Source organism: Bidens hawaiensis, unplaced genomic scaffold (genome assembly GCF_021521415.1).
Source record: "Bidens hawaiensis isolate Kalapana, Puna unplaced genomic scaffold, B.hawaiensis_p1.1 tig00002477_1, whole genome shotgun sequence".
Lineage (NCBI taxonomy): Eukaryota > Viridiplantae > Streptophyta > Magnoliopsida > Asterales > Asteraceae > Bidens > Bidens hawaiensis.
Window position 1 is genome coordinate 2,911,128 of NW_027491136.1, and position 9,636 is coordinate 2,920,763.

The 9,636-nt window shown below is 37.9% G+C and overlaps 1 pseudogene; it reads left to right on the forward strand.

Annotated features, from left to right (window-relative positions):
• The first annotated feature begins 1,279 nt into the window (after window positions 1-1,279).
• On the forward strand, window positions 1,280-1,780 carry LOC143619630 (putative calcium-binding protein CML16 pseudogene; annotated as a pseudogene).
• Window positions 1,781-9,636: the final 7,856 nt, after the last annotated feature.

The window sequence follows — 9,636 nt, forward strand, 5'->3', positions numbered from 1 at the left end:
TCGATACCTTTCATTGTTTGATAATATCTAGGTTTGCAAAATTGGTCAGAATATGAATTTTGAAAGTGAATCAAATTGACCCGTGGCCGTCACGGGTAGAAGTATAGAAATCATCGAATAAACATATAAAATTTAAAACAACAAAGGTACAAGTATGACCATCTCTTGAAAATAATTAGGGTTACACAACATATTTTAATGTATTCAATGTAGGTGTAAAAACGTGTAATTAAAACATTACTATTACTAAAAATGCATTAAATTTAATGTTAAATATTTATTTTATTATTGAATTATTTTATTGATAAGAAAATTCTATAATGGCTTGTTATTTATGGAAATGGAAAAATAAACCAAAAGGTTAGAATGTATTTTTTTAATATATATATATATATTAGAAATCATATTTCTTTAATATATATAGATTTGGTTTAAGAATTAATATGACTTTTTCTCAAATAATTTATGGTTTAGTTTATTTCAAAAGGCTAAATACGAAGTCTTGATGAATCCTTTTTAAAACAGTTTGATATAAACTTTTAAGGAAAACAGAATTGATTTTTAGCAAAAAAATTTTGGTCTAAACGTTTTCTAACGCTTGTTTGAATCGACAATTTGGATTGGTAGTTGTTTAAAATTAATTAATATTAACTATTTAAATCTAATTTATAAAATGCATTAAATAGTTAGAAAAAGATCAGTCATTATACCATATGTTTAGAGATAGTGAAGCTGGTTATGCCAAAATGTCATATTCATGATCGCGTTTTCATTACCATTATCACTTTTGTCTTTTGCTATAGCACATATTGTTATTTAACCTTATGACACTTTTAATTTATGTTTGAAACGTTTTTTAAAGATTAAAACTACACCGAATTTTGGGTTCTCTCCTTTCCTTTTTGGGCCATTTAAAAAGAGGAAAACACAAACACACACCTCTTTTGTTATTTGCATTCTTCTTTTCACTATGCATAAAGACTAAAGTCACAAACACCCATAATTGTAGGAAAACTTTTTTTTTTTATAAGACTTATTATTAACATGGTTGTTATTAAACTCCCAATAAATCATGGTTGTTAACCTATTGAATGGTGATCATCCATCGCATAATTCTCCATGAATCCATGCATACCATTTTACCACCAACATCAACCACCACCCACCGCCCTCTATTGCCACCGATCCAAAACACCCACCCCCTCTAATTATCACATCCCCTATAGATCAATAACACCGCGGCCATCATTGCCACCATCATCACCATTCGATCACCATCATGTCAAGGTTGCCGGAGGACCAACTTAAACAACTTCGGGAAATATTCGCCCGATTTGATCTAGACAAAGACGGGTCCCTCACCCACCTCGAGGTAGCGGCCCTCCTCCGCTCCCTCGGCCTCAAACCCTCGGGCGATCAAATTCATAGACTCTTCAACCACATGGATTCGGACGGGAGCGGGTCTGTGGAGTTTGATGAATTGGTGAGTTGTTTCTCTTCTCAAATGATGAGTGACGATATATTAATGAATCAGCAACAACTTCTTGAGATTTTTAAATCGTTTGATCGGGACAATAGCGGGTTCATTACACCGGCCGAGCTGGCAAAATCAATGACGAAAATGGGGCAGCCTTTGTCGTACCGTGAGCTGTCCGCTATGGTTCGGGAGGCGGATACGGATGGGGATGGTGTGATTAGTTTTACGGAGTTTCAAGGGATAATGGCTAGATCGGCAGCCGATTCACTTGGGTTCTCATTGTGATAAATTTGATATTGAAGGGTACATGCATGCATGAATTTTGTAAATGATTGTTTTGGCTTTCTATATACTTTATCTTTTTCTTGTTAATTAATCTTTTAATGATCTGAACAAATTTCACAAACTCTAGATAATTATCAGGCCTCACACATGATCAATTATGATCAATTACGGGTTTTTTCTATATATGTTTGAAGTTTTTGTATGAAGGATATGAAGCAATCTTGTCCATTGATTTTAAACATGGAGGGTTGAGATTAGTTTAGGTGGAAATCATGTGTGAAAACAAGGGAAAGGGTATAAAAAGAATAACACATTTGTTGACTTTCTCTCTCCACATGCAAGGCACATGCCAAATTCCCCCATCAAATTAAAACGCCCATAACTTTTTTTTACGACGTTTTTATTGAAAAACAAATTCACCATAATAACGAGTGTCTTTTTATCTTTTATATGAGTACCATATTGTTACATAAAAATTAAAAAAATAGTGGGTTTTTTACGTATTGTGTTTTACTAAAATTGTGTTATACAATTGTATTTATCATTGTGTTTTTTTTTCTCATTGTGTTTTTTATATTGTGCCATATAATTGTGTTTTTTATTGTGTTTTTATCATTGTGTTTTTTTTTCATAATGTTTTTTTCAATTGTGTTTTTTACATTGTGTTTTTCATTGTGCTTTTTTCGACGGCCGTTTTCCGATGACCTTTTTTCGGCGACTTTTCGGTGAATTTTTCGGCCATTTTTCCAGCAAAATTTCTCGAGGATTGTTTTTCGGTGACTTTCCGATGACTTTTCCGGTGAAATTTTCTGGCGAAATTTTCATAGACTTTATAGCGAGGTGGCGGCGATGGGTGATGGTTGTGGTGGCGGTGGAGTGATGGTGGATGTAGGAGATGAGTGAAGATGTAAGTGGGTTTTATGTAAGTTGGTTTTTGAAATTAATTTAAGTAGATTTTGAGATTAAAGTAAGTGAGTTTTGATATAAAAGTGTTAAGACTAAATACCCTCCTTCCTAGCCTTCTTAGGAAAATCAAATTTCTTATTTGAACCTAACGGTTAGGTTCAAATAAGAAATTTGATTTTCCTAAGAAGGCTAGGAAGGAGGGTATTTAGTCTTAACACTTTTATATCAAAACTCACTTACTTTAATCTCAAAATCTACTTAAATTAATTTCAAAAACCAACTTACATAACTATATATATAACTATATATATATATATGGTTAGGTTAGAATAAAAACTCAATTAAGTTGTAAAAACTCTAGAAAACTCATTCTCAACCACATGTTTTTAAGTAAAGATTAAATCTTGTGGTCCACAATTAAAGTTAATAAAAAATTTTAAAGTTTTTTTTTACATTTTCTCTCTCCTGAAAACATATATATAAATTACTAAAAAAATGTAAAAAAAATAGCAAAACATTTTTTTTATATTTTTGATGTTTTGTATTAAATGTAACAACATATATTACATGTTAAAAAAAACGATGTTATATAGGATTTTCATGGGTTTTCTCAACTCAAGAGGGTTTTCAAACTATATTTCTCCTATATATATATATAAGATTAGGATAATTTCAGAAGTGATTCTTATTGCGAGAAGTGCAAAAAGTGATCTCAACCATTAGATTATTAATCAATTGTTGAAACATTATTACATTTATTGTAATTAATAAAATTTGAAAGTCATTAAAATAAAAATGAAAAGGTTAGTTTAGGTAGAATAAAATAATTAATTATTTAAATTATCTCATCTATCCCTAAATAAAAGCTCAAAGCATAAATATCCAAAAGTTATGATTTGTAAGTTATAATTTATTATTTCATTATATGTTAGTGAAGATCTAACTTTGTTCTTTTTTCACCAATAAACAACTTTTAATTTATAAGATTTAAGCAAAATAGTATCTTCATCATTGATTAATCTTTTGAAAAAATTAACAATAAATTGAATATTTGTAAGACGGAAAAAAAATGTGTACGAAGAAATTGAAAATGTGTAGGAAAAAAATATAAGATGTGTATGAGAAAATTAAAGTTGCGTAGGAAAAATTTGAAGATGTGTAGGAAGAAATTAAATATGCGTAGGAAAAAATTAAAGATGTGTAGGACAAAAAAAATGTACGACGAATGTAGATGTGTAGGAAAAAAATATGTTGTGTATGAGAAAATTAAATATGTGTAGGAAAAAAATTAAGATGTGTATGAGAAAATTAATGTTGTGTATGAAGAAATTGAATATGCGTAGGAAACAATTGAAGATAATATAGTTGTGTAGGAAAAAAAATATGTTGTGTATGAGAAAATAAAATGCGTGTAGGAAAAAAATTAAGATGTGTATGATAAAATTAATGATGTGTACGAAGAAATTGAATATGCGTAGAAAACAATTGAAGATGTGTAGGACGAAAAGCATAGGTACGAAGAAATTGAAAATGTGTAAGAAAAAAATTAAGACGTGTATGAAAACAATTAAAGATATGAATGAAAATTCTGAAGAGGTGTAAGAAAAAATTATAGTTTGTGTAGGCTGAATGTGACATCTGCCCCGATCCGACCCGACCCAGGTACCCGTTTCTCTGACCCGATCTCTCTCTTTTATGATTTAATATTTATTTATACTTATATTTTACTTTTAATAATAATATATATTTTCCTTCCCGCCTCTTTCTCTCTCTTTCTTTCCGCCGTCCCGTCCCTCTTCTTCTCTCTTTCCGCCTTCTTTTCCCTCTTGTCGCCGTCCCGCCCTTAAGCCTTGTTTCCCTCTTTTTCTTCTAACTCTTTGCTTGTCCTTTGTTCCTTCCCGCCTAAGGTTGTCTGCGCAGCTCCACGCGCCAGGCTCCTTACAAGGAAGCCTGCGTGAAGACCATCTGTTCCAGCGATACGCGAGACGAACTCTTCTCGCAGCGCGCTAAGAATCGTAGTTCATCCCTCGACGCGCGAAGAATTATAGTTCTTCCCGCGGCGCGCTAGGAATTGAAGTTCCTCCCGCGGCGCGCTAAGAAATGTGATTCTTCCCGCGGCGCGCTAAGAAATGTGATTCTTCTCGCGGCGCGCCTTAGCCTTCTCGCGCGCAGCTTTCTCGCGCTAGACTTATCTTTTCTTCTGTTTTATCTAGCCGTTTGCTTTTGTGTTGTCTTATCTTTATGCTGTTGACCTAACCTGACCTATCTTATGTCTGAAAAGCCACTTTTGGCGCAGCATGCGCACCAACCCCATTGGTTGGCAGAAAAAGTGACTGACATTATCTTTTGAGATCTGCTTTTTCCATGCTTGACCAGTACCTTTATCTGACCCGCCCATGTCTGTTTACTGTTACCTGTCAGCTTTTCCTTTGCCCCCTGCAGCTGCCATATCTTTTGATATCTTTTGCTTTTGGAATCTTTTACTTTTTGAGATCTTTTCCCCTTTTCTAGGGATTGTGTTCCCTAGGGTTTCTCTATAAATAATAATGTTATTTTTTTTAACACTACACACACAAAACACTTAATCTCTCCTATTCTCTCTTGCTCCTTGCTCTCTCTGCCGTCTCCTCTCTTTGCCTCCGTCTTCCTTCCTGTTCTGCCCTGCTTTTCCGGTAATATATATTATATATAATAATTTACTTATTAATTATGCTAACTTGTAATCAAGACTTAAAACAAATCATTAAAACAATAATCTTGTTTATAGGTTAACTTGTGCTTGTTTAAAGTTGGTTCTTGCTTTATCTTACACTGCACCGATTATCAAGTGAGTAATCTCGTACCTAATCCCTTTTTATTTTTAATGTTTTGGGATGTTCATGTGTTCGTACAAACTTGAGTCTTAAACTTGTTTATAAACTTTAGTCGCGCAGTATCCCATGTGTTGAGGACGTTTACTTGGCTGTTTATTTGTATGTGTGTATCATTAACCGCTTTGTTCGGCCTATTCCGAAGTTTTCATGGATCCATTAGATGAACACGGGAGACCTATCGTTTACGGTTTTCTTTGTTTACACTTGCACAGATGTTTTCTTGTTTTTGTGCTCATTTGGGAGCACGGATTGAACTATGAACTATGAGCTATGATCTATTTAGGCTTGATCACAATCTGATTACACCCTTGTTAAACACCAGACATACACGTGTTGCGCGCAGATTTATTGTTATCTATGTATTGTATTAAACTTGATTTCTCACCAACACGCAAGTGTTTGACGTTTATTTTAACACATGTTCAGGTTTGCTGTAGCTACATTTGGAGCTTGTGGACACGTAGGAAGTTTTCTTTATTTTGGACCTAGATTAAAATGTATCAAGACAAGTTATTGCTGTTCGAATATTATGATTTATAATATATTGATTTATGATGATTTATGTTATCTTATGTCTACTTTGCGCGTGCGCGAATGAATATATTTATTAAATATTGACACCCAATAGTGTCACGAGTAATGAAACAATATGTGGCGCCCCGATGTATAATCCGCCTTTGGTCGGGGTGTTACAGGTTGGTATCAGAGCTCGTTGACTTTAGGATAGGTGGTTAGACATAACGGCCTAGAATACCTAAGAGTCCCTTCTCGCGCATGAGAGAAATCTCATGTTTGCGCGCTTATTGTTAATTACTCGTTATTTATGAATATGCTCGCGCTTGCGCAGTATATGATTTTATGTTCTATTCCGCGATATTTCGATTTTTGTTGAATTTCGATTTTTATTGATTTTACTTACATACTCGTTTGTTGGATTTGAAAATCCGAAAAGTCATGGTGATACATGAATAGTTGATTTTCAATTTCCATTTACGATTATGTTCTGAGGTTGGAGACTTGAAAAGTCATGGTGATACATGAATTGTCAATCTCCAATACTCATTTTCTTGTATATTTTATATTGAGGATTGAGAAGTCATGGTGATACATGAATCGTCAATCTCCAATACTCGTTTGCTCGTATATTTTAAATTGGGAATTCGGAAAGTCATGGTGATACATGAATTGTCGATTCTTGATTCGAATTTGTTACCTTTATTAAAGTCTGCATTTAGGGTCATTTATTTTACTTTAACTTTTGACAGTAACTAACTTCGCGAAACAAGCTTTACGATGACATACTTTGCGCTAAAACCAAGATATTAACTAAAAATAAAACTTTTATAGAATGCCTCCGCTATCTCGCCGCCATCTGAGGAGAGAAGCCTCGCGCAGACGTTCGCAGCAACGTTCCCAGGAAATGGCCGCCGCGATAGCCCAAGCTTTGAGCCAAAACAATGCTAACACCTCTGGTTACAACATTAAGTCCTTTAATGCGGGTAACCCTCCAAAGTTCGCAGGTCTTGAAGGAGCCACCGTGATGCTCCAGTGGCTTGAGAAAATAGAAAACACTTTCCTCCACACCCAATGCCCCTCAGACAGACGAACCCTATATGCTTACAGTGTCCTGGAATCTAGAGCGCTTACATGGTGGAATGGAGTAGCTCATGCGCGTGGCGCAGAAGCTGCTTCTAGCATGACATGGGAGGAATTCAAGGAAATTCTGACGCGAGAATTCTGCCCTCCCAACGAAGTTAAGCGCTTGGAGGAAGAATTCTGGAACTTGAAGCAATACAGCGGTGAAGCGCGCGAGTACGCGACGCGCTTCCATGAACTAAGTTTGCTTGTCCCTCACCTTGTTACCCCTTCCCGCCGAGCCATAGAGAAATTCCTTGGGGGTCTCCCCATGGAAATTCAAGATTCTGTATGGGCCAGAAACCCAGTAACCCTCTCTGACGCCATCGAGTTGGCCGCTGTGCTCAGCGACAACCATGTCAGAGCAGGAACCCTGTTCCTGCGGGGAGCTGAGAAGACCAAACTCACCAAGACTGCCCCTGAACCAACAGAAACCAAACCAGAACCCTCAAACCGTAACAACCTCAAGCGCAGGCGCAAAGCCTATGCGCTTACCAACCCGCCCATTGTCCAGCAACCCGCCTACCAACCTCTAGTATACGCGCCTAACCCACTGACAGCCTACCCAACACCTCCTGTAGTCCACAACTATGCCTTAACCAATCCAGCACTCCCTGCCCCGCCACCTAAGAAACCTTACACGGGAACTCAACCCTTTTGCCCAACCTGTAGACTTCATCACCCAACCCAAACCCCGTGTCGACAATGTAACCGATGTGGCCGCGTTGGTCACTCTGCCGAGTTCTGTAGAGTCCCTCCCGCCAACCCAATTGCGCAAACACCACCAGTCTACCCGCAGAACCCACCACCAACCTACCAAAACCCACGACCCAGATCGTGCTATAACTGCGGTGATCCCAGTCATTTCCGGAACGCGTGCCCGAGACTACAAGTTCAGATTACGCAAGCGAATCCGGTGAACCAGATTTCGAACCAAGTGACACGCGGACGAGCTTTTAACATAACCGCGCACCAAGCGCAAGCGAATAATGACGTAGTTAATGGTACATTTTTGCTTAACGGATTTTATGCTTCTGTACTTTTTGATACTGGCGCCGATCGAAGTTTTATTTCTCGCGCGTTTGAGCAGAAGCTTGCGCGACCGCGCAACGATTTAAAAGAAAATTTTTCAGTTGAATTGGCTAATGGCGAAACTGTTTTAATTAACTCCGTGATTAAAGATTGCACGCTTAACCTTAACGAAAACGATTTTCTGATCGACCTCATCCCCATGCCTCTTGGAAGCTTTGATGTTATTATTGGTATGGACTGGCTCTCGAAGAATCGCGCCGAAGTTATTTGCGCCAAGAAGATGATTCGCATACCTCGAGAAAATGGTGATCTTCACATCTACGGCGAGAAACCCTCCAGTGGTCTTAAACTTATGTCTTGCGCCGAAGCCCGAAGGCTCATGCGGAAGAAGTGTATTGCATTTTTAGCCCATGTGGTCAAACCTGCTGAAGAAAAGAAGAAGCTTCGCGATATCCCTGTTGTGCGTGATTTCCCTGAAGTTTTTCCTGATGATCTTCCTGGTATCCCTCCCGCTCGTGAAGTCGAGTTTCGTATTGATCTTGTCCCTGGTGCTTCCCCCGTAGCTAAATCTCCTTACCGTCTTGCGCCCGCTGAGATGCAAGAATTGGCAAGCCAACTTCAAGAGTTGACTGCTAAAAGATTCATCCGCCCTAGCTCTTCGCCCTGGGGTGCTCCGGTGTTGTTCGTTAAAAAGAAAGATGGATCGTTTCGCATGTGTATTGATTACCGCGAGTTGAACAAACTCACCATTAAGAACCGGTATCCCTTACCGCGTATTGACGACCTCTTTGATCAACTCCAAGGTGCCTCTTGTTTCTCCAAGATTGATCTTCGCTCTGGCTATCACCAGTTGCGCATCCGCGATGAAGATGTTCCGAAGGCTGCTTTTCGAACTCGTTATGGCCATTTTGAATTCTTGGTCATGTCCTTCGGTTTAACCAACGCACCCGCCGTTTTCATGGATCTAATGAATCGGGTGTGTAGGCCTTTCTTGGATAAATTCGTGATTGTGTTTATCGATGATGTTCTGGTTTATTCTAAGACCAAGGCCGAGCATGGGCAACATCTTCGGTTGGTGTTGCAAAAGCTTCGAACCGAGCAGCTTTATGCTAAGCTCTCCAAGTGTGAATTCTGGTCTGATGAAGTACAGTTTCTTGGCCATGTTGTGAACAAGATGGGTATTCATGTCGACCCATCCAAAATTGAAGCAATCAAGAACTGGATTACGCCATCCACTCCTTCCGAGATCCGTTCCTTTCTGGGCTTAGCTGGTTATTACCGGCGTTTCATTTCGAACTTCTCGAAGATCGCTTTGCCTTTAACAGCTCTAACGCACAAAGGTAAACCGTATATTTGGGGCTCGAAGCAAGAAAAAGCCTTTCTGACGCTCAAGCGTTTGTTGTGTGAAGCTCCTGTTCTTGCGCTACC